Here is a 21928-nt window from a genome sequence, read left to right on the forward strand (position 1 = left end):
GCTGGAGGCAGATAATAATATGCCTATAAACTGACTTTTGGTTTTACTGTCCATCTTAAAAAATAGTTTGAGGGCCGGTTCACGCTATAGAAACGCAGTCCAGATGCGTTCCCGATTAATTTTTGCATGCACGTGTTTGATGCATTTTTGGTGCATTCCGGTGTGTTTTTATGCATTTCACTTCATTTTTTTTCCCTCTCTTTTTCAGCAATTTAAATAGGGATGTGTGCATTTCTGTGCATTTTTGGTGCGTTCCAGTGCATTCCAGTGTGTTTTTGATGCATTTTACCACGTTCCAGTACAGTTCTGTGCAGAAAAAAGGCAGCATATTCTACTTTTTTTACAACCAGAATGCACTTGAACTGCAAGCACTGATGTGAACATTGACATTGACCCCATATAACCTACTTTCTGTGCATTTTTGATGCAGAAAAAAAGCAACTGAAACGCATTTAGTGTGAACTAGCCCTGAATGGTATGAGTGATCCCAGTTCCTATACTAATACAAATGTATTCAGGCGCTCTTTCCTGTAAACTTGCTCTCTGTTGCTCTCAAATGTTGGGTGACAGCGGGACGAAAAATCAGATTCCGCCGTTAAGTCATTAACAGATTGCTTTCAGAATTTATGTTGCCCGTGCCTAACAAATCAAGAATAAAAGCTTCGAAAAAACGTTCTTGCTTGAACCAAATTATTCATTCTCTCCCGCAGTAAAAGCCGTCAGCTAGAAACTGACCAAAGAATTTTAACTATCTCATTATGTGATGGTGTCATTGTTCAAAGTGTCCCCAAATGAGATTAAACAATCGTCAAGTCAGGCCTGTGTATTCTCACCTTCATTTCGATGAGCCATAACCATTGATTTTTAGAGGAAAAAAAATGTGTGACCTTATCACAGTATTATATACAATGTCCGTGGGATTCGTTTAGGAGAAATTAAAGCTGAACTCTATGTGGATATAATAAATACAATTTAACGCAGTTGTGTATTCCTTTAAATATTAGGAAATGAAAACGTATCTATGACCAAAATGTAAAGTCGTATATTTATTTCCCAATTGTGTTTTACTTATTTCTAGCCTACTCCTATTAGCCCGGGTTCACACTGCTGCGACTTATCATGTGACTTGCGACACATAGTCAAACGACAAAGCAAAACACATTCATTTCAATGAGTGTCGTCTGAATCAATGGGACTCACGTTGCAGCAACAAAAATATAAAAAAGGTTTCTGCACTACTTTTCTGCGACTTTAGTGCGACTTGAGTGCCATAGAATGCAATGTGAACTGCTTCCCGTACGCCCTATAGCAGAAGTACTTCTACGGGGCCGCACAGCTGTGCAAAATCATGTGTGTATATACGTGATTGCGCATTTCGTGGATGCAGTTGTCAATCACAGGGTGGTGATTACTCGCCAGCGCATGATGATTGCCAAGTATCTCCGATGGGAAGGGGGGGGACTGTTTGTAAACAAATAGTTCTCGCCTCTGTAGGGGTGGACTGACAACTCATGGGGCCCCCGGGCAATAGGGGATCATGGGGCCCCTGTGTCCTTGTCCAAACTCAAAAAAGCCTATAAAAAAGGTACCAGGGGCATCTCATGGGGCCCCCTACTGACCCCGGGCCCTCAGGCAGTGCCCGAGTTTCCAAATGGTCAGTCCACCCCTGAGTCTGCCCCTGCACACTGCTGTGTATGGCTCTGCATAGCACAGCCATGCAAAGCAGTGTGCTTACAGTGCAGTACACACACAGCCCCCACATTAAAACACACCCAGCACACATTTAACCCTTTGATCGCCCCAGAAGTACTGCTATATACGTGATTTTGCAGTTCATGGCCACAGCTGTTAACCCCATCCTGTCCAGTGTCATTAGTACAGTGTCAGTTTCTGATCGCCATCATTACTAGTAAGAGAAAAAAAAAACCCACTATATATACCGCCATTTGTGTCATTAGTACAGTGTCAGTGCTTTTTATTAGCACTGATCACTGTATTGGTGTCACTGGAGATGTCAGTGACACCAAGTCAGTTCCCACCCAGTGTCAGAATGCCAGCCACAGTCCCGCTATAAGTCACTGATCACCGCCATTATTAGTAAAAGAAATTTAAAAAATTCCAGTATATATACTGCCATTTGTAAATGCTATAACTTTCACGTATACTGTACCAATAATTTACACATATTGTGATTTTTTTTCAGCAAAGGCATGGAGCAGAATTCATTTTGGCCTAATTTTATGATGAAATTTTATTTTTTTTAATTTTTTTACTGGACATGTTTAATAGCAAAAAGTCAAAATTTTGATTTTTACAAAAAATTGGTGGTTTTTTAATAGTGCTGATCACTGTATTAGTGTCCCTGGAATGTCATTGGCAGTTAGTCAGTTCCCCCCAGAGTCAGACTGCCCAACGCAGTACCGCTATATGTCGCTGATCGCCACCATTACTAGTACAGAAAAAAAAATCCCAGTATATATACCACCACTTGTAGACGCTATAACTTTCACATAAACCAATTAATTTACACATATTGGGATTTTGTTTAGCAAAGACATGTAGCAGAATACATTTTGGCCTAAATTTATGACAAAATTTGATTTTTTTAATTTTTTTATTGGATACGTTATATGGCAAAAAGTGAAAAATATTGGGTTTTTTTTTCAAAATTGTCTTTTTTTTGTTCATAGCGCAAAAAATAGAAACCGCAGAGGTGATCAAATACCACCTAAAGAAAGCTCTATTTGTGGGAATTTATATACAGCGTTGCATGACTGCTCAATTGTCAGTTAAAGTAATGCAGTGCAGTATCGCAAAAAAATGGCCTGGTCAGGAAGGGGGGTAAATCCTCTGGAGGGCAAGGGGTTAAGTAAAATTTTACTGCATGCAATTCGCTGAGTTCAGATAAAATGATTGCAGTGGAGAGGAGCAAGAGAGATTGAGCTGAAGATGTCAGCAAAGCAAACAGATTTCCATTAAAAATAAAAAGTTCTACTTAATGATCATATTAGCATCAATATAAATTTGAGATGAAAGTGTTTTTGAAAGGTGATGTCATTTAAAATAAATTAGCTACTCCGGAGTGTGTGCGTTGAGCCCAGAGTGTGTGCGTTGAGCCCGGTGAATCAGAAAGACAGAAATTAATCAGTCATTTACTTTACAGATTATTATTTAAATAAAAGAAAAATAAATCTATAATAATAGAAAAAAAAAGTCATCGAATGAATATGACAAAGTTTATTTTGTGAAAGTTAAGAAGAAAATTAACATTTGTTTTTTTATAGAACTTCATCCACAAGGATTGTGTTGGACCAAGTTGGGAATCGTAAGGCTGATATGAGTCGATCATCGCCTAGGATGGGTAATATCCAGGGCCAGGACAAGGGGTGGGCAGGAGGGTCAGCTGCCCTGGGCAATGTAGTATCATGTGTGGGGCACCACAAGAGGATTGGGGGAAGGAGATTTGTGTCGGAAGGGGGGATTTGGGGGCGGCAGGGAGTGAGAATTGTTCTAGGAGTGGAAATTTGAGGAGTGGTTATTTGGAGGGACTTGTTGGGAGGGGGGTGGGGGAAGAGGATTTGTGCTAGGTGGAGGGATTTGTGGTGTTAAAAGCCAATATGGCAGAGGGGGGAGGGGATTTGTTCCAGGAGGGGAATTTTTTTTGTTGGGGGCATTTGTGCTAGTAGGAATGATTGGGGGGTATTTGTGCTAGGATGGGGGATTGGGGGAGGGGAATTCCTGCTGGGAGGGGGCTATTTGGAATGGGGGGATGAGTATTTGTGCTTGCAGGGGAGATTTGAAGGGAAGAGGATTCGTGCTAGAAGGGGAAATTTCTTTTATGGGGGGGGGGATTGGGATGGGGCATATGAGGAGAGAAAGGATTTGAGCTGGGGTGGATGGGGGGGGGGGATTTGTGCTAGGATGAAAGATTTGTGGTGTTCTTGCTAGAAAAGCCAATATGGCAAAGGGGATAGGGGATTTGTTCCAGGAGGGGATTTTTTTTTTGTTGGGGGGATTTGTGCTAGTAGGGATGATTGGGGGGATTTGTGCTAGGATTGGGGGAGGGGAATTCCTGCTGGGAGGGGGGAATTTGTAGCGGGGTGAAGAGGATTTGTGCTTGGAGGGGAGATTTGAAGGGCAGAGGAATCGTGCTAGAAGGGGAAATTTCTTTTATGGGGGGGGGGGGGTTGGGATGGGGCATATGAGGAGAGAAAGGATTTGAGCTGTGGTGGATGGGGGGGGGGGGGGGATTTGTGCTAGGAGGAGGGATTTGTGGTGTTCTTGCTAGAAAAGCCAATATGGCAGAGGGTGGAGCGGATTTGTTCCAGGAGGGGATTTCTTTTGTTGGGGGGATTTGTGCTAGTAGGGATGATTTGGGGGGTTTGTGCTAGGATGGGGGATTGGGGGAGGGGAATTCCTGCTGGGAGGGGGGAATTTGGAGTGGGGGGATGAGTATTTGTGCTTGGAGGGGAGATTTGAAGGGCAGAGGATTTGTGCTAGGAGGGGAAATTTTTTTTATAGCGGATGGGGGGGTTTGGGGTGGGGCATATGGGTAGAGAAAGGATTTGAGCTGGGGTAGATGGGGGGAGGGGATTTGTGCTAGGATGAAGGATTTGTGGTGTTCTTGCTAGAAAAGCCAATATGGCAAAGGGGATAGGGGATTTGTTCCAGGAGGGGATTTGTTTTTTGGTGGGGGGATTTGTGCTAGTAGGGATGATTGGGGGGATTTGTGCTAGGATTGGAGGATTGGGGGAGGGGAATTCCTGCTGGGAGGGGGGAATTTGGAGTGGGGTGAAGAGGATTTGTGCTTGGAGGGGAGATTTGAAGGGCAGAGGAATCGTGCTAGGAGGGGAAATTTATTTTAGGGGGGGGTGGGATGGGGCATATGAGGAGAGAAAGGATTTGAGGTCGGGTGGATGGGGGGGGGGATTTGTGCTAGGAGGAGGGATTTGTGGTGTTCTTGCTAGAAAAGCCAATAAGGCAGAGGGTGGAGGGGATTTGTTCCAGGAGGGGATTTTTTTTTGTTGGGGGGATTTATGCTAGTAGGGATGATTGGGGGGATTTGTGCTAGGATGGGGGGGTTGGGGGAGGGGATTTCCTGCTGGGAGGGGGGAATTTGGAGTGGGGGAAGAGGATTTGTGCCTGGAGGGGAGACTTGAGGGGCAGAGAATTTGTGCTAGGAGGGGAAATATTTTTTATAGGGGATGGGTGGGGGGTGGGATGGGGCATATGGGTAGAGAAAGGATTTGAGCTGGGGTGGATGGGGGGGATTTGTGCTAGGAGGAGGGATTTGTGGTGTTCTTGCTAGAAAAGCCAATATGGCAGAGGATGAGGGGATTTGTTCCAGGAGGGGATTTTTTTTTGTTGGGGGGATTTGTGCTAGTAGGGATGATTGGGGGGATTTGTGCTAGGATGGGGGATTGGGGGAGGGGAATTCCTTCTGGGAGGGGGGAATTTGGAGTGGGGGAAGAGGATTTGTGCTTGGAGGGGAGATTTGAAGGGCAGAGGAATCGTGCTAGGAGGGGAAATTTCTTTTATGGGGGGGGGGGGGGTTGGGATGGGGCATATGAGGAGAGAAAGGATTTGAGCTGGGGTGGATGGGGGGAAGGGGATTTGTGCTAGGAGGAGGGATTTGTGGTGTTCTTGCTAGAAAAGCCAGTATAGCAAAGGGGATAGGGGATTTGTTCCAGGAGGGGATTTTTTTTTTGTTGGGGGGATTTGTGCTAGTAGGGATGATTGAGGGGGTTTGTGCTAGGATGGGGGATTGGCGGAGGGGAATTCCTGCTGGGAGGGGGGAATTTGGAGTGGGGGGAAAAGGATTTGTGCTTGGAGGGGAGATTTGAAGGGCAGGGGATTCGTGCTAGGAGAGGAATTATTTTTATTGAGGGGGGGTGGTATGTAGCATATGGGGAGAGAAAGGATTTAAGCTGGGGTGGATGGGGGGGGGATTTGTGCTAGGAGGAGGGATTTGTGGTGTTCTTGCTAGAAAAGCCAATATGGCAGAGGGGGGAGGGGATTTGTTCCAGGAGGGGATTTTTTTTTTTTGTTGGGGGGATTTGTGCTAGGATGGGGGATCAGGGGAGAGGAATTCCTGTCGGGAGGGGGAATTTGGAGTGGGGGGAATAGGATTTGTGCTTGGAGGGGAGATTTGAAGGGCAGAGGATTTGTGATTGGAGGGGAATTTTTTTTTATAGGGGTTTTTTTTTGGGATGTGGCATATGGGGACAGAAAGGATTTGAGCTGGGGTGGATGGGGGGGGGGGGTGTTCTGCTCTAAGGGGGGATTTCAGCAAGGGGCGGATTTGTACTGGGAGGAGGGGGAATTTATGCTTAGGCGGTAAGAAAGCAGATTAGTGTTTGATTTCTTTTCGGGGGAGGGGGGGATGTTTGCTGACATATAATACTCATACATCATGGGGGGGGGGGGGGGAATTGGCACGTTCACCCTGGGCTCTAGATGGCCTTGTCCCAGCACTGGTAATAGCAATCTGACTGTAAATTAATCGTATATCTATGGACACCTTGGGATGTAGACACCCCCCGGGCTCACCAGTTTCAGAAATTTTTAAAATAGAAATGTATGCAGATCAGAATCTTAAAGTGGAACTAAACCGCAAACCAAAATTGCACCGTAATTCGTGCGACTTTCAGGTCGCAGTCGTTTGAACAGAACCTTAGGGTGACAACACTTGCTCACTCTTCCGTACGGATTTATGTGACATAAATATGTTTGTTTTTTTTTTAACCATTTACCCCCCTTCCTGAGCAGGCCATTTTTTGTGTTACGGCGCTGCGTTACTTTAACTGACAATTGCGCTGTCATGCAACACTGCACCTAAATTAAATGTATGTCCTTTTTTCCCCACAAGCTTTCTTTTGGTGATATTTGATTGTGTGGTTTTTTTTAGCAAAGACATGTCGCAGAATACATTGCGTTTTTGGTTCTATAGACTTTAATGAAAATGCTGCTGAAAAGCATGTATTGTGTTTTTGCTGCATTTTTTGGCATTTTAAATCTGCCTAGCAACACTTAAAAAAAACAAAAACACGAAACGCATCAAAAACGCATCAAAAACACATGTGCATAAATGTAAAACGCACTGCAGAGACGGATCAAATGCAAACTGCACAGGTGTGAACCTAGCCTTATCCTAGGTTCACACCTAAGCATTTTCTGCAGTTTTTGCATTTTGCAGAAATGTACTACAGTCCATTTAACATGATTTCCTATGGGACAGGTTCACATTTCCGTGTTTTCACCCGGTGCGCTTTTTGGAAAGGGTCAGGGACTTTTTTCAGCGCAACAAGTTGCGTTTTTGGTTCTATAGACTTTAATGGAAATGCTGCTGAATAGCATGTATTGTGTTTTTGCTGCATTTCTTTGCGTTTTAAATCTGCCAGCAAAACTCATAGAAAAAACAAAAACACAAAATGCATCAAAAACGCGTCAAAAACACATGTGCATAAATGTAAAACGCACTGCAGAGACGGATCAAATGCAAAAGGGTCAGGGACTTTTTTCAACGCAACAAGTTGTGTTTTTGGTTCTATAGACTTCAAAGGAAATGCTGCTGTGTAGTATAGTGCGTTTTTGCTGCATTTTTGCTGCGTTTTAAATTTGCCTAGCAACACTTAAAAAAAACAAAAACACGAAACTCATCAAAAACGCATCAAAAACTCATGTGCATAAATGTAAAACGCACTGCAGAGACGGATCAAACGCAACCTGCACAGGTGTGAACCTAACCTTATCCTAGGTTCACACCTAAGCGTTTTCTGCAGCGTTTTGCATTTTGCAGAAACGCACTACAGTTCATTTAACATGATTTCCTATGGGACAGGTTTACATTTCCGCGTTTTCACCTGGTGCGTTTTTTGGAAAGGATCAGGGACATTTTTAAACGCAAAGAGTAGCCTTTTTTGTTCTATAGACTTCAATGGAAATGCTGCTGAAAAGCATGTATTGTGTTTTTGATGCATTTCTTTGCGTTTTAAATCTGCCTAGCAACACTTAAAAACAACAAAAACACGAAACGCATCAAAAACGCGTCAAAAACACATCTGCATAAATGTAAAACACACTGCAGAGACGGATCAAACGCAAAAGGGTCAGGGACTTTTTTCAACGCAACAAGTTGTGTTTTTGGTTCTATAGACTTCAAAGGAAATGCTGCTGTGTAGTATAGTGCGTTTTTGCTGCATTTTTGCTGCGTTTTAAATCTGCCTAGCAACACTTAAAAAAAACAAAAACACGAAACGCATCAAAAATGCGTCAAAACCTCATGTGCATAAATGTAAAACGCACTGCAGAGATGGATCAAACGCAACCTGCACAGGTGTGAACCTAGCCTTATCCTAGGTTCACACCTAAGCATTTTCTGCAGCGTTTTGCATTTTGCAGAAACGCACTACAGTCAATTTAACATGATTTCCTATGGGACAGGTTTACATTTCCGCGTTTTCACCCGGTGCGTTTTTTGGAAAGGATCAGGGACATTTTTAAACGCAAAGAGTAGCGTTTTTTGTTCTATAGACTTTAATGGAAATGCTGCTAAAAAGCATGTAGTGCGTTTTTGCTGCATTTTTGCTGCATTTTAAATCTGCCTAGCAACAAGAAAAAAAAACAGCTAAGCGCATCAAAAATGCAGCAGAAACGCATGTGCAAAAATGCAAAACGCACTGTAGAGACGGATCAAACGCAAACTGCACAGCTGTGAACCTAGCCTTAGGCTGCTTTCCATAAGTTAGCAAATCCTCCCTTTTTATTGGAGTTCAGATCCACTTTAAATTCTTGCGCATGTAAAAAAAAGTTTACACGGAATATTCTGACACTTTGGTAGCACGATGTCTGCTTTTATAGATGTGTCAAACTCTGTGCTTTTAAAAAGGAACTTTGCTGCAAAGGCTTTTCAATTCATGAGCACGCCAAATATTAAAAAAAATATATAAAAAAAAAAAAGAAATAAAAAAAAAGAAGTAAAAACCCCCTTTTAATGCCTTTTTAATGATTATTCGAAGGTATGATTTTGGATTTTGCGACCTGTTTTCATTCTTTCCTTTCATAGACTCCGACTCGAGCCTTTTCCAACCTGGGGGAGAGAGTCAGATGTTTGCGTAACGGTCCTCACAAATTTAACTTAAAGCTGTAGTTTTTTTTTTTTTCCCTAGCATTTCCTCCGAGAAATTAGATATTCTATTCACTGCATAAATTTTCAGGTTTTGCTAGCAAGACACTCAGGGTGTTGAATTTTTTATGACTAAAATGCTGTAATAATTGTTGAACAGATGTAAGTGTTGGAGAGTGGGCTCCGGCAGACCTCATGAAACCTCTATTAGCAATTTAACCCCGTCGCCTCCAAAGCTGCGCAACGCACGGCGGCTGTAATCACCGTCACCTCCGTGAATGTTTATATTGGGATAAGTGGGAGAAGAGAAAGAAAAAAAAAAATGCAACTCCTTAGAGAATTCTATGTCGCGTATTTATTTTCAGTGGTGGAAAATTTAAACCTGGATTCACGTGACCGAAACAAAAAATGTTTTATTGCTGTTTAACTCTTTCATTACTTGAAAAGCATGCATTACATTTTTTTTTTCATTTCAGAATGGCAAATAGCCAAATAAACAGAGGAGATACATATATGGGAGCTGCCAGGGGCGGACTGACAACTCATGGGGTAATAGTGCCTCCCCCCTCTGCCAATCCCTTCATTGGCTCCCGATTGCCCAACGCATCAAGTTCAAGCTGCTAACCCTGACCTACAAGGCCATTCACAATGCCGCCCCGAACTACATAACTGACCTGATACCGAGATACTACCCTACCCGTGCCCTCCGCTCCCCACAGGACCTCCTACTCTCTAGCTCCCTGGTCTCCTCCTCCCACGCCCGATTGCAGGACTTCTCCAGGACTTCACCCATCCTCTGGAACTCCCTACCCCAATCCATCAGACTGTCACCTACCCTCCTCACCTTCAGGCACACTCTGAAAACCCTCCTCTTCAGGGAAGCCTACCCCAACCTCACCTAACACCCGACCTCACCTAACAACTAACCTCCTCCACTCCACCCACCACTCCATTCCCCACAGCTGTCTCCTCCTGTACCACCTTCCCCTCCCTCCTAGATTGTAAGCTCGAAAGAGCAGGGCCCTCGAACCCCTCGTGTAGTGTATTGTTACTGTCTTTTACCCCCTGCTACTGTACAGTGCTGAGTATACCCTTTGGCGCTATATAAATACTGTATAATAATAATAGTGGATCATGGGGCCCCTGTGTCCTTGCCCAAACTCAAAAAAGCCTATGAAAAATTTACCAGGGGTATCTCATGGGGCCCCCTACTGACCCCGGGCCCTCGGGCAGTGCCTGAGTTTCCAAATGGTCAGTCCGCCCCTGGGAGCTGCTTTACCTGCCAAATAATTTGCCTAGATTGTAAGCTCTCAGGATCAGGGCCCTCCTATCCCTCTTGCATTGAACTGTATCATTGCTGTATTGTCTCCCATTATATTGTAAAGTGCTGAGCAAACTGTTGGAGCTATATAAATCCTGTATAATAATAATAATAATTTCCATCTAACCAGTCCCGAGATTTACACAGCCCTGCCACATAGCACAGTTCTGTCTTCTAAGACAGGAGACCTGACTTTTCTCAGTTAAAGTGTTACTAAAGTGTTATTGGGCAGCACAGTAGCTAAATGGTTAGCACATCTGCCTGGCAGTACTCGGGTCGTTGGTTCAAATCCCAGCCACGACACCACCTGCCTGGAGTTTTGCATGTTCTCCCTGTGCCTGCGTAGGTTTTCTCCGGGTACTCTGGTTTCCTCCCACATTCCAAAGACATGCTGGTAGGTTAATTGACTCCTGTCTAAATTGGCCCTAGTATGTGTATGTATGAATGTGAGTTAGGGACCCCAGATTGTACACCCCTTGAGGGTTAGGGACTGATGTGAATGTACTATATAGATGTAAAGCGCTGCGTAAATTGACGGCGCTATACAAGTACCTGTAATAAAATAAATAAAATTTCAGCCCATTCAAAATGAATGTGCTGAAATCGCATTGCATGTAAATTGCACAGGAATGTGATGCACGATTTATAGGCCTAGGCCTCATTCACAGTTCTCCCTGTGCCTGCGTAGGTTTCCTCCGGGTACTCTGGTTTCCTCCCACACTCCAAAGACATGCTGGTAGGTGAATTAGATCCTGTCTAAATTGTCCCTAGTATGTTTATCAATGAACAGGGGTGGACTGACAACTCATGGGGCCCCTGTGTCCTTGCCCAAACTCAAAAAAGCCTGTGAAAAAGGTACCAGGGGCATCTCATGGGGCCCCCTACTGACCTCGGGCAGTGCCTGAGTTTCCAAATGGTCAGTCCGCCCCTGGGAGCTGCTTTACCTGCCAAATAATTTACCTAGATTGTAAGCTCTCAGGATCAGGGCCCTTCTATCCCTCTTGCATTGAACTGTATTGTTGCTGTATTGTCTCCCATCATATTGTAAAGTGCTGAGCAAACTGTTGGCGCTATATAAATCCTGTATAATAATAATTTCCATCTAACCAGTCCCGAGATTTACACAGCCCTGCCACATAGCACAGTTCTGTCTTCTAAGACAGGAGACCTGACTTTTCTCAGTTAAAGTGTTACTAAAGTGTTATTGGGCAGCACAGTAGCTAAATGGTTAGCACTTCCACCTGGCAGTACTCGGGTCGTTGGTTCAAATCCCAGCCACGGCACCACCTGCCTGGAGTTTTGCATGTTCTCCCTGTGCCTGCGTAGGTTTTCTCCGGGTACTCTGGTTTCCTCCCACATTCCAAAGACATGCTGGTAGGTGAATTGGATCCTGTCTAAATTGTCCCTAGTATGTTTATCTATGAACAGGGGCGGACTGACAACTCATGGGGCCCCCGAGCAACAGGGGATCATGGGGCTCCTGTGTCCTTGCCTAAACTCATAAAAGCCTATGAAAAAGGTACCAGGGGCTTCTCATGGGGCCCCCCACTGACCCCGGTACCTCGGGCAGTGCCCGAGCTTCCAAATGGTCAGTCCGCCCCTGTGTATGAATGTGAGTTAGAGACCTTAGATTGTACACCCCTTGAGGGTTAGGGACTGATGTGAATGTACAATATATATGTAAAGTGCTGTGTAAATTGACGGCTCTATATAAGTACCTGAAATAAATAATAATAAACCCACAACAGTAAAATTATTATACAGATTTATATAGCGCCAACAGTCTGCGCAGCACTTTACAAAATGAAGGGAGATATACCAGTTTCAATACAATTTGGTACAAGAGGAAAAAGAGGGTCCTGCTCATTAGAGCTTACAATCTAGGAGAATCAGTATATGCAGTAAAGCATACTTGTCATACTCACTGTGGAACCTAAGGGGTCATTCCGCTGCATTGTGTAAAAAAGGCTGTTTGATCCTGTCTTCTCTGATCCTCCCCTTCTTCCATTGTCCCCTAAATATTTCCAGGTAGAACAGAGGTTTGGAGTCACTCTGCACATTCACTGTTTGGTGTGTTGTTGTTTTTTTGGGGGGGGGGAAGTGCATGTGATCCTGCCCTTCTTTCAGTGTTCCCCTCTTATCTCCTGAGAAGATATATTATGTGGAGACACTCTGCACATGATCAGTTCGAAGTGTATTGCCAAAGAGGTTTTTTTTCTTGAGAGAGTGCATGTGATGAGCACAGGGCCAATCAGAGCTGTCCAGACAGAGGTCAGGGGTCCTAGATGAAAATAAATACTCCTCCTACAAGCTTTACCAGTGCTCTGCTGAACACTGATAGAAGTCACAAGACTGCTCTAACTGCTTATGGGAAAAGGTATTTAGCAGTTTAAATTTACTAAAATAATTGCATTTCCATGTTCTGTGCACTGTGGGAGACCAGATATAGTGAATGCAGGGTCCTGGGAGATCGGATATAGTGAATGCAGGGTCCTGGGAGACCGGATATAGTGAATGCAGGGTCCGGGGAGACCAGATATAGTGAATTCAGGGTCCTGGGAGACCAGATATAGTGAATGCAGGGTCCTGGGAGAGCAGATATAGTGAATGCAGGGTCCGGGGAGACCAGATATAGTGAATTCAGGGTCCGGGGAGAGCGGATATAGTGAATGCAGGGTCCTAGGAGACCAGATATAGTGAATGCAGGGTCCGGGGAGACCAGATATAGTGAATGTAGGGTCCGGGGAGACCAGATATAGTGAATGCAGGGTCCGGGGAGACCAGATATAGTGAATTCAGGGTCCTGGGAGAGCGGATATAGTGAATGCAGGGTCCGGGGAGACCAGATATAGTGAATTCAGGGTCCTGGGAGAGCGGATATAGTGAATGCAGGGTCTGGGGAGACTGGATATAGTGAATTCAGGGTCCGGGGAGACCAGATATAGTGAATGCAGGGTCCGGGCAGACCAGATATAGTGAATTCAGGGTCCTGGGAGAGCGGATATAGTGAATTCAGGGTCCGGGGAGACCAGATATAGTGAATTCAGGGTCCGGGGAGACCAGATATAGTGAATGCAGGGTCCGGGGAGACCGGATGTAGTGAATGCAGGGTCCGGGGAGACCGGATATAGTGAATGCAGGGTCCGGGGAGACCTGATATAGTGAATGCAGGGTCTGTGGAGACTGGATATAGTAAATGCAGAGTCCGTGGAGACCAGATATAGTGAATGAAGGGTCCAGGGAGATCAGATATAGTGAATGAAGGGTCCAGGGAGATCAGATATAGTGAATGCAGGGTCCTGGGAGAGCGGATATAGGGAATGCAGGGTCCTGGGGAGACCGGATATAGTGAATGCAGGGTCCGGGGACACCAGATATTGTGAATGCAGGGTCCGGGGAGACCAGATATAGTGAATGCTAGGTCCTGGGAGAGCGGATATAGTGAATGCAGGGTCCGGGGAGACCAGATATAGTGAATGCAGGGTGTGGGGAGACCAGATATAGTGAATGCAGGGTCCGGGGAGACCAGATATAGTGAATGCAGGGTCCGGGGAGACCAGATATAGTGAATGCAGGGTCTGGGGAGACCAGATATAGTGAATGCAGGGTCCGGGGAGACCAGATATAGTGAATGCAGGGTCCCTGGAGACCGGATATAGTGAATGCAGGGTCCGGGGAGACCAGATATAGTGAATGCAGGGTCCGGGGAGACCGGATATAGTAAATGCAGGGTCCTGGGAGACCAGATATAGTGAATGCAGGGTCCGGGGAGACCGGATATAGTGAATGCAGGGTCCGCGGAGACCGGATATAGTGAATGCTGGGTCCAGGGAGACCGGATATAGTGAATGCAGAGACCGGTGAGACCAGATATAGTGAATGCAGGGTCTGGGGAGACCAGATATAGTGAATGCAGGGTCCTGGGGGAGCGGATATAGTGAATGCAGGGTCCGGGGAGAGCGGATATAGTGAATGCAGGGTTCGGGGAGAGCGGATATAGTGAATGCAGGGTCCTGGGAGAGTGGATATAGTGAATGCAGGGTCCGGGGAGACCAGATATAGTGAATGCAGGGTCCGGGGAGACCAGATATAGTGACTGCTAGGTCCTGGGAGAGCGGATAGAGTGAATGCAGGGTCCGGGGAGACCAGATATAGTGAATGCAGGGTCCTGGGAGACCAGATATAGTGAATGCAGGGTCCGGGGAGACCAGATATAGTGAATGCAGGGTCCTAGGAGACCGGATATAGTGAATGCAGGGTCCGGGGAGACCGGATATAGTGAATGCAGGGTCCTGGGAGAGCGGATATAGTGAATGCAGGGTCCTGGGAGACCAGATATAGTGAATGCAGGGTTCTGTGAGACCAGGTGTAGTGAATGCAGGGTCCGGGGAGACCAGATATAGTGAATGCAGGGTCCTGGGAGACCAGATATAGTGAATGCAGGGTCCGGGGAGACTGGGTATAGTGAATGCAGGGTCCGGGGAGACCAGATATAGTGAATGCAGGGTCTTGGGAGACCGGATATAGTGAATACAGGGTCCTGGGAGACCAGATATACTGAATGCAGGGTCCGGGGTTTAGTAACACTTTAATTAAAACTTAAGCCGGCCATACATGGATCAAAATTCAGACAGTTCTGCAAGAGCCAGCCAAATTGTGATCCATATATGGACTTGGAGGTTGCACAGAAGTCCATCTACTGAGTGACTTCTCTACAACCATCTTGTAGGATTTTCCGAGCTCGATCAGAACTACCGGCTATAGTACTGATCAGTATATTCTGATGGTAGGTAGCTTCTCTGTTCACTGATGGTTAAGGACACCAGCGGGTGCCAGCTTCTCTATTCACTTGTTGTTAAGGACTCTAGCGGGTGCCAGCTTCTCTGTTCACTGGTTGTTAAGGATGCCAGTGGGTTCCAGTTTCTCTGTTCACTGGTTGTTAAGGACGCCAGCGGGTGCCAGTTTCTCGATTCACTGGTTGTTAAGGACGCCAGCGGGTGACAGCTTCTCTATTCACTGGTTGTTAAGGATGCCAGCGGGTGCCAGCTTCTCTATTCACTGGTTGTTAAGGACACCAGCGGGTGCCAGCTTCTCTATTCACTGGTTGTTAAGGATGCCAGCGGGTGCCAGCTTCTCTGTTCACTGGTTGTTAAGGACGCCAGCGGGTGACAGCTTCTCTATTCACTGGTTGTTAAGGACGCCAGCGGGTGCCAGCTTCTCTATTCACTGGTTGTTAAGGACACCAGCGGGTGACAGCTTCTCTATTCACTGGTTGTTAAGGATGCCATCGGGTGCCAGCTTCTCTGTTCACTGGTTGCTAAGGACGCCAGCAGGTGCCAGTTTCTCTATTCACTGGTTGTTAAGGACACCAGTGGGTGCCAGCTTCTCTATTCACTGGTTGTTAAGGACGCCAGCGGGTGCCAGCTTCTCTATTCACTGGTTGTTAAGGATGCCAGCGGGTGCCGGCTGATTAACAACCAGCATCTTTCAACATTACTTGACCCCAAAAACACACCAAAAAATACACCCTGTGTATGTTTTTGGTCATTTTTGTTGCTTTTCCATTGACTTAAAATGGAATGTACATTTTTGGTGTGCTTTTTAAAAGCCCACTATAGGTGCAGCATGCCGGACTTTTCATACTGCAGTGCAAATGCAGCACAGAGATGTGAAAAGTCACATAGGACTTAAAGAGGAATAATTTTGATGCGCTTTTGTCACGCTGGAAAGGTGCATACTAGTGCGGCAAAAGCACACCATTGTGGAAGGGTCCTTAAGAGCTTTATTTTCAAAATGGCCTTGAAATTGTTGCATGGTATAGAGTCATGTGACAGGAGACTGTAGAATGTGTGGAAGCACTGTGAAAAGAATGATGAATTAAGTATATATAAAGTTTTGATTACATCTGATATAACAGAAAGACGTTACATTTATTTTTAAAGGCTACTAGTGTAAATACATAAGTTAAAAAAGGACAATAAACCCTCCGTTTCTCAGTAGCCATGTCTTACTGCTGTTAACATCCTACTTTTAACTGATTGAAGTTGCAATCTCATTGGTTGCCATTTGACAAATATGGTCAATGATGTCACCCAGGATCCCAGGTGCTTGTTTACATTCTGGCAGCTGGGATCTGTCATTTAGTGACGGGGAATGTGGGGGAGCATTGTCAGGCGAAATGGACGGGAAACATTGATGGACGGCAAGTCATTGTGATTGATGACGGCTTTACATCCCTGGATGACGTAGCTGATGATGGATTTACATTGTTTACATTTTTTTAAATAAGCGATTAATGAACTTGTTGGTGCGTGTTTATTTACATTTGACTTTTTTTCTGGGGGGGTGGGGGATGAGTAATAAGAGGCTTTAATGTACCCCTATGCTTATTCCCCTGGTTGGGGGTGGGTATAAGATTTTTTGGATTGTAATTCCAAATGTAGATTAAACATGAAAAGAAAGAAATAGGGTATTCAGATTCCAATGAACATAAATGCAATCAAATAAAAAGTAAATAAATACAATTAATTGAATAAATAAATATGTAAACATAAGTATAAGGATAAAAGTGAAGACGAAAAATTAATAATAATAAAAAAAAAAATTATAAAATTATAATTGGAGAAGGAGAAGAAGAAGAAAGCACCTGGACCGAATGGCATACACCCATGGCTCCTTAAAGAAATTAACTCTGTCATTTCAAAGCCATTGTTTAAGATTAGAGGAACTGAATTTATTCTCTCTTGAGAAGAGGAGATTACGGGGGGGGGATATGATCAACATGTATAATACATAAGGGGGATATGATCAACATGTATAATACATAAGGGGGGATATGATCAACATGTATAATACATAAGGGGGATATGATCAACATGTATAAATACATAAGGGGGGGTATGATCTCCATGTATAATACATAAGGGGGGATATGATCTCCATGTATAATACATAAGGGGGGATATGATCTCCATGTATAATACATAAGGGGGGATATGATCTCCATGTATAATACATAAGGGGGATATGATCACCATGTATAATACATAAGGGGGGATATGATCTCCATGTATAATACATAAGGGGGGATATGATCTCCATGTATAATACATAAGGGGGATATGATCTCCATGTATAATACATAAGGGGGGATATGATCACCATGTATAATACATAAGGGGGGATATGATCATCATGTATAATACATAAGGGGGGATATGATCTCCATGTATAATACATAAGGGGGGATATGATCTCCATGTATAATACATAAGGGGGGATATGATCTCCATGTATAATACATAAGGGGGGATATGATCTCCATGTAGAATACATAAGGGGGGATATGATCTCCATGTATAATACATAAGGGGGGGGTATGATCTCCATGTATAATACATAAGGGGGGATATGATCTCCATGTATAATACATACGAGGGGATATGATCTCCATGTATAATACATAAGGGGGATATGATCTCCATGTATAATACATAAGGGGGGATATGATCACCATGTATAATACATAAGGGGGATATGATCTCCATGTATAATACATAAGGGGGATATGATCTCCATGTATAATACATAAGGGGGATATGATCTCCATGTATAATACATAAGGGGGGGTATGATCTCCATGTATAATACATAAGGGGGGATATGATCTCCATGTATAATACATAAGGGGGATATGATCTCCATGTATAATACATAAGGGGGGATATGATCACCATGTATAATACATAAGGGGGATATGATCAACATGTATAATACATAAGGGGGGATATGATCTCCATGTATAATACATAAGGGGGGATATGATCTCCATGTATAATACATAAGGGGGGATATGATCTCCATGTATAATACATAAGGGGGCTGTATGATCTCCATGTATAATACATAAGGGGGGGATATGATCTCCATGTATAATACATAAGGGGGGATATGATCTCCATGTATAATACATAAGGGGGGATATGATCACCATGTATAATACATAAGGGGGCATATGATCTCCATGTATAAATACATCAGTGGTCCATATAGTGAACTCGGTGTAGAGCTATTCACCTTGAGGTCATCACAGAGGACAAGGGGGCACTCTTTACGTCTGGAGGAAAAGAAATGTAATCTCCAAACACGGAAAGGTTTCTTCACAATAAGAGCTGTGAAAATGTGGAATAGACTCCCTCAAGAGTAGGTTCTGGCCAGCTCAGTGGATTGCTTTAAAAAAGGTCTGGATTGTTTCTTGAATACACAGAATATAACTGGATATAACATTTATAGGTAAAGTTGATCCAGGGAATATTCAATTGCTTCTCAGGGGATCAGGAAGGAATTTTTTCCCTGCAGCAACAAATTGGATCATGCTTTCCTGGGTTTTTTTTTGCCTTCCTCTGGATCAACTCTGGGTATAGGATTATAACTATTTATTTTTTTTATGGTTGAACTGGATGGACTTTTGTCTTTTTTCAGCCAGACTAACTATGTAAGAAGGAGAAGGAGGAGAAAGAGAAGGCGAAGGAGAAGCTGAAGGCAAAGGAAAAGAATGAGAAGGAGGAGAAGGCGAAGAAGAAGAACGAGAAGGAGGAGAAGGAAAAGGCAAAGGAGAAGAATGCGAAGGAGAAGAATGAGAAGGAGGAGGCAAAGGAGAAGAATGAGAAGAAGGTAAAGGAGAAGAATGAGAAGGTGAAGGAGAAGAATGAGAAGCAGGAGAAGGAGAAGAATGAGAAGGAGGAGGCAAAGGAGAAGGAGAAGAATAAGACGCAGGAGAAGGAGAAGAAGAAGAATGAGAAGGAGGAGGCAAAGGAGAAGAATGAGAAGGAGGAGGCAAAGGAGAAGAATGAGAAGGAGGAGGCAAAGGAGAAGAATGAGAAGGTGAAGGAGAAGAATGAGAAGGAGAAGGCAAAGGAGAAGAATGAGAAGGTGAAGGAGAAGAATGAGAAGGAGGAGGCAAAGGAGAAAAAGAAGGAGAAGGAGAAGGCGAAGGAGAAGAATGAGAAGGAGGAGAAAGAGAAGGCAAAAGAGAATGAGGAGAAGAAAAAGAACGTAGAATTAGATTGCAGTATTACTATTTATAAAGTACAGTATTATCAATCTCAAATTGCAGTGATGACCAGCAAATAAATAACACCAATTACTGCAGCAATAATTCAGGGGGATACAGAACTTGTTAATCTCACAGCAACGAAAACAACAGTTTGTCAGCCCAATTCCTGGGATGGGAAAAGTCCCTCACAATATTGAGGGACATCTCCATACACTGCTGTAAATATTAGTTAGTAGGCAGATTGCTGTCAGTAATCCTCTGGGCGGTCATTACTGCCCGCTGCAGTAGCTCTCCTGTACTAAGTCCCTATGGCTGCATTCACACTTGAGCATTTTGGAACTTGAAGCTCGAAGCTCCAAAAAAGCTCAAACTTAAAGTGGTTATAAAAAGCTCAAGGTTTTTTTTACCTTCATGCCATGTATGCATGAAGGTAAAAGCCTTCTGTGCGCAGCAGCCCCCTCAATAGTTATCGGAGCCTCATCGTGATCCAGCAATGTGAATGACAGCTTCGGCTGTCCCAGGTCTCTGCCTACTCATTCACCAAAGATCCATTCTTCCTCTGCCTACTCATTGGCTGAGACAGCAAGCCGGAGCCATTGTCAATCACAGCCAGTCAGCCAATGAGGAGATAGAGGGCTGGACCAAGTCACGGCTCCATGAGTGAATAGAGACATGGAGCAGCGGGTGCCCCCATAGCAAGCTGCTTACTGTGGGGGCACCCGACAGACAGGAGGAGCCAGGAGAGCCTGTGGGGGACCTGTGAAGAGGAGGATCCAGGCTGCTCTGTGCAAAACCACTACACACAGCAGGTAAGTATAGACATGTGTGTTATTTTAGGAAAAAAAAAGTACCTTTAGAATCGCTTTAAAAAATCAGTTGTTCTCTATGGTGCCTATTCACACCTGATCACGCGAACAGGCATTATAGAGAACAATTGATTTTTTAAGTTTGAGCGTTTTTGGAGCTTGGAGCTTCAAGCTACAAAATGCTCAAGTGTAAATTCAGCCTTAAAGTCCTCCCTACAGACTAGGGTTGCCGCCTCATCCCTTTAAACCCGAACACATATTAATTACACAGGCTAATTTAATGCAGATAAGGCACTAGGTGAGTTTAATTACCACCTTACTCAGCCACAGAACCTGTATAATTACTATGTGTTTGGTTTTAAAGGGATGAGGTGGCAACCTTACTACAGACCCCAACATCCTTTTTGGGGGACAGAGACTTTTGTCCCCCAACATTGTAACAAGGTGCTCTGCAAGGGGGGTAGGGGGCTATATCATCCCCCTTGAATATTACCCCCCCCCCAATGTTGAAAGGCATGTGGTCCGGTATGGTACAGGAAAGGGGGTCTCCCTTTTATGGCCACACATGATTCATGCCTGGATAAGGGTCTAATTAGAATTTTAATGGGCACCCTATTCCATTTTTGTCTCTTTTTTTAAATGGTAAAGGAGCACTTCATACTGTTCCATGGAGTTGATTTGTTAAAACTGGAGAGTGCAAAATCTGGTGTAGCTGTGCAACCAATCAGCTTCCGGGTTATAATTGCCAAAGCTTAATTGAACTAACTGAAGTTAGAAGCTGATTGGCTACTATGCACAGCTGCACCAGATTTTGCACTCTCCAGTTTTAGCAAATTAACTCCATAAATGCACCTGTAGTTTTAAAGCGGTAATAAACACAAAGGACCCTTTCCCATGGGGCGGACCTGTCAGCGGATCTGCATGCTCAGTGGGGGATCTCTCCGCCGATCCCCACTGAGCAAGCAGATGACAGGTCCGTGTCCCCTCCGCTGCTGCAGAGCGGACACAGACACAGCCCTCTGTCCTCTATGGGTGTTGGATGGAAATGGACTGCCTGTCCATTCCCTTCTGACTGCCATCTCATCCAAATGGATGGATCCCTCTCAGGGGCGGACTGACCATTTGGAAACTCGGGCACTGCCCGAGGGCCCGGGGTCAGTAGGGGGTCCCATGAGATGCCGATGGTAATTTTTTCATAGGCTTTTTTGAATTTGGGCAAGGAAACGGGGGCCCCATGATCCCCTATTACCCGGGGGCCCCATGAGTTGTCAGTTCTCCCCTGATCCCTCTTTTTGTGGATCGAATCAGATCAGATGTCGGCGGGTGTACACGGACACATATCTATTTACACCTGCTGCTCCATAGAGTAGAATAGAGGCTCTGATCAGGTCCACCTGAAAAATGGGCAGGCAGACCTGACTGGAACATCCGTGTGAAAGGGGCCATAAGCAAACATGTATTATATTGCAGCTAAGCAATTATCAATTCTTATGTGTGATGGTCGCATTCATTTTCTTTTTTAGGCTTTCTTTCTTCTATTTTCATCTAGTGATCCAGCCAGCAAGTCTGTTTTTAAAAGCCCAAGCTCTCCAGCAGAATGCATCAATTTATATGGATGAGAC

The 21928-nt window shown here is 44.5% G+C and overlaps 1 long non-coding RNA gene across 1 annotated transcript in view; it reads left to right on the forward strand.

Moving 5' to 3' along the window:
- LOC149444323 (uncharacterized) overlaps positions 1 to 21928 on the forward strand; it is a 115208-nt gene that overhangs the window by 35234 nt on the left and 58046 nt on the right. Inside the window, exon 2 of the long non-coding RNA XR_016306531.1 lies at positions 3285 to 3361. This is a non-coding gene — a long non-coding RNA (uncharacterized LOC149444323). The remainder of the gene's footprint in view (positions 1 to 3284; positions 3362 to 21928) is intronic.

Source organism: Staurois parvus, unplaced genomic scaffold (assembly GCF_062004578.1).
Source record: "Staurois parvus isolate SC_StPar_1 unplaced genomic scaffold, SC_StPar_1.0 ptg000788l, whole genome shotgun sequence".
Classification (NCBI taxonomy): Eukaryota; Metazoa; Chordata; class Amphibia; order Anura; family Ranidae; genus Staurois; species Staurois parvus.